The 4,271-nt window shown below is 36.2% G+C and overlaps 1 non-coding gene across 1 annotated transcript; it reads right to left on the bottom strand.

Annotated features, from left to right (window-relative positions):
- Nucleotides 1–3,795: 3,795 nt before the first annotated feature.
- LOC131175110 (small nucleolar RNA R71) lies at nt 3,796–3,902 on the bottom strand. Its single transcript, XR_009145271.1, has one exon. It is a non-coding gene; the product is annotated as a small nucleolar RNA R71 (small nucleolar RNA).
- Nucleotides 3,903–4,271: the final 369 nt, after the last annotated feature.

The following is a 4,271-nucleotide window of genomic DNA, read 5'->3' on the forward strand; positions in this document are numbered from 1 at the left end:
TAACTATTATAGGCACGATTTGTGTTGCATTATTATTTAATGAAATGGATGTGAGTGTCACCTTAGGGTAATTTGGAGCTGTGTGCATGTGTCGGTGTTCATAAGGTGTGGTACTGGATATGAGTAGGACGGAAAGATCGGCTTGAGCTAGTCTCTCTTGGGGCCCAATCTTTTTTGTGATAAGTTGGAGTGAGTACGGCTTTGAGTTGATCTCGTTGACTCTCGCATTTGGATTATTAAGAGAAAGCCTGGCTCGAGTTGATCTCACTGGCAGAGGTTAGAATTAAGAGAGCCGTGTAATAGATCAACTCCCATATATATATTTGATTAATGTAACACACGGGTGTGTGAGTACTTTAAATTATTCTTTGTGTGAATATTGTTTGAACTTGGTTGAATATGTTGATATATACTGCATTTCATCCTTAGGGATGCATTAACCCTAAATAGTTATAGAAATTATATTTAAAATCAATATCTTATTCTATAAGTCGAACGCTCACTCCTGTTCACCCTATTTTTTCTAGGTTATGAGAGGTTCTCTTTCTTTGTGATCAACCTGCTTCCTTCCTCGCAGATCTAATAGCAGCAAATATTAGTATTTCATAGTATTGATTAAAAATCTAGACTCTGCATGTGCTAGGAATATTATATTTAGTGTGGGACTATAAAAGATTATTTGTTTTGAAATTGTAAACCTATATTTATGCATGTGTGATTGAATGGGATGAATATATATCATGAATGAGGGAGTTGAGCTCCGATTTGATATAATTGTTATGTTGAGGATTGTGAGGGTGAGCAGAGCTCCCCAAATTTATATATATTTTGTGATCACAAGTTGGGTGAGCTAAAACTCTTCGTTGGGTAGTTCTGTTTATAGCCGAACTCTATCTGATTGATTTATTGAAAATGGGCCTAGATATGGGCTTCATGGTTGGGCTAAAATCAGTTGGGCTTACTACAAGCATTGGGGACTTTATGCTGACTCAAGTCCTAGTACAGATCTAGCCTATAATTAGGGCTGTGACGAAGTTGATATCAGAGTTTAGGCCCCAGATTTTTAGGTAGTATGTGTCTATGGCTTTAGGAAGAGTCCTGTTAGTAGGTCACATGTGGAGTATAGGATCCGTGTTTGTCCTTGCACTGTCATCCTTGCATGTAGTTTCTGCTTTATATACTGTATGTGAGAATGCACTGTAAAGACACCAAGTATACTGTTTTGGATTTTTGTGGGCTAATGTTATTGAATTTCAATAAAATGTGTAAAAGTAGAAGAGCTGCCACAACATCAAAATGAGAAGTGCCAAACAAGGTGTCGGCACAAGATGAGGCGCCTACCCCAAGGAGACAAGGTAGGAGACCTAGAACTACTCAAGTGGAGCAGCAGCCACAAGTACAGGAACAGTCCTTTATGGCCCAGGGTCCTATGTATCTAATGGCAGCCTGATGCATACATTTTGCATAATCATTTAGGTTTAATTTCATAGCCATTTTATTTGATTATTAGTCATTTTTAGCTAATTTCATTAGTTATTTAGTTAGTTTTTCATAATTGTCAATTTTGGATTAATTTATAATTTTTACTTTGTTTTGTAGGAAAAATGGTGTTTTTGAAGGACTGAAGAGAAATTTTGCCATTGAGGAGTGACTTCTACAGCCAAAGATGTCAAAAATAAGTTTTCAAGCTGAAATATGCATTGACCAAATTGCGCATAACTTGCCGCATAAGCTATGCAGATCTGCATAAGGAGAAGAAACACTGTTCCAACACCTGCTGAATTGTGCATAAGGAGAGCGCATAGCTTATGCAGATTCACGCTTCCCTTATGCAAGTCTCACGGAATTGTGCATAACCTATGCGCCAAGTCATGCAGTTTCACATAAGTGAACCAGAAACAGCCGAAAACTGCATAAGGGACTGCATAACTTATACAGTCCACTTATGTAGTCCCACAAAGGTTTCATTAATGAGCTAGCAGAAGATTCCCTCAGAAAATTCCTCCTAAAACACACTATTTTAGGGCTCCATGTCAGAAAATGCTAAAAATAGCCCCATTTCCCATTTTAGAAAGAGGAGGAAAAGAAGGAAAGGAAGAGGAGAAAGAGGAGCAGCTGAAGAGACACAATCATTTTCCACACCATTTCCAACCAGATTTGGAGATTTCTTTCTTTTCTTACACTTTTTCTACATTTCTAGTGTTGAGCTTTTTGTTTCTTAGCTTAGATTAAAGCTTTATTTCCATTTAAACTTAGAATATCTTGTAAGCATTATGAGTAGTGAGTAGTTTAATTTGATTCTGGAGTAAGGGTTGTAATATTTGAGATATTTTGTGGATTTTGATTGGGTAATCCATATTTTGTGATCTTAATGAGTTTTATTCATTTCTTGTGTGCTTAATGACATGCTTAGTGTAGGATCCCATTAAGTGATGTTCTTAATCCATGGTTGAGGCACCGAAAGGAGAAGACCTTGTGATAGATAATCAAGAAATTGGACTTAATTAACTTAGATCTAGAAATAGACTAAGGATTAAGAGGATTCACAGATTAATTAAAGAACTTAATGGGTCTTAATTAATTCTAACTCCACAAAAGTAGGATTAGATTGATTAAGGCAGTCTTTGTCTCACTCGAAAGGGTATTCAAAGGATTTAAGAATTAATCTCCTTAAAACCCGTAAGTTCCGCAAGATTGGATAACCAATTTAAAATCCCAAAATAGCTCAAATATGAAATCCCGAACTCCGGAATCGCCTTTTTATAATTGTTAATTTCTAATCAAATTTAATTGCTTGCCATTTTAAATTTTGCCATATTTCAACTTGCTTATTTCAAATTGATGCAATTTTAGTTTAATTAATACATTGTTGGATAGATTATTAATTTTGCACATATAGATTTCATACTCCAATACCCATCAATTTATTACTTTGATTTCAAAAATAGTTCAATTTAGTCAACTTTTTATATCAAAAATTCAATCAATAACACAACTCCTCCTGGGAACGATATCTTTTCTATATTACTTGTATGATCCGTGCTCTTGCGGTTGGGCCACATCAAGTTTTTGGCGCCGTTGCCGAGGAGTTGTTTGTTTAAGATTGAATTCTTGATTATTTTAGTTGTTTATAGTTTTATCTTTGTTATCTTTTCATTTTGTGTTTGTTTGTTCTTTTTCAGGTACTCTTAATCTTTTATGAGAAGAGCTAGAAGCACAAGTGACACATCCTTACTGTTTAATCCTGAAATTGAGAAATTTTATAAAGCCAACAAGAAAGAAACCAGAAAAAGAAAAGAAGCTTTGAGAGAAACTGAACTAGAAGCAAACATGGCTGATGAAAGAATGAGAATTGGAGGTAATGCTGGAAATGATCGAAACAATGAAAATGCAGCCCAAGGTGAAGAGATTATAAATGCTAATGTGCCTAGGGGAAATATGATGGATCATGCTTTTTCTCGTTTTGATGACTTGAGAGAAAGCATAGCAAGACCAAGAATTGATGCAAATAGTTACAAGATGGATTTTGGAGTTCTTCAAATGATTCAAAATTCCCAATTCGGGGGACATCCTTCTGAAAATCCACACACACATCTAAAGAAGTTTGCTATGATCTGTGACATGCAAAAACAACCTGGAGTGTCTGATGATGCAGCAAGATTGAAGCTATTCCCGTTCTCTTTGAAAGATAGAGCATTGGATTGGCTTGATTCTTTATCTCACAACTCCATCACAAATTGGGAGCAACTCACTGATGCATTTCTTGCACAATACTTTCCACCTGGAAAAACTCAAGAATTGAGGAATCAAATGACAGCTTTCAGACCAAGAGAAGATGAAACTCTTTTTGAGTCATGGATGAGATGGAAGGAATTAGAGAGACAATGCCCACATCATGCCATTCCGAAATGGATGATAAACCAGAATTTTTACACCAATGTCACTCCTGCAATTAGAGGGATTATTGATGCTCAAACAGGAGGAGAATTTATTATGAAGAATGAAGATGAAGCTTATGAGCTATTGGAGAAAATTGCAAAGAACACTCATCTTTGGAGTAGTCCAAGAGGATCAGCTCCAACTCAAAAGGGGCAAGCTGCTGGAATGTACGACCTTGATCCATTCAACATGATTAATGCAATGTTTGATGCACTTACAAATGTCTTGGCTAAGAAGATGGAAGATTTGAGTATGTTGGTTAGTTCATCATCATCATCTGGAAGTTCACAACAAGTTGCCTATGCAGAGGGAACTACCAGCTGTGGAGTAGA

Source organism: Hevea brasiliensis, chromosome 16 (genome assembly GCF_030052815.1).
Source record: "Hevea brasiliensis isolate MT/VB/25A 57/8 chromosome 16, ASM3005281v1, whole genome shotgun sequence".
In the NCBI taxonomy this organism is placed as follows: domain Eukaryota; kingdom Viridiplantae; phylum Streptophyta; class Magnoliopsida; order Malpighiales; family Euphorbiaceae; genus Hevea; species Hevea brasiliensis.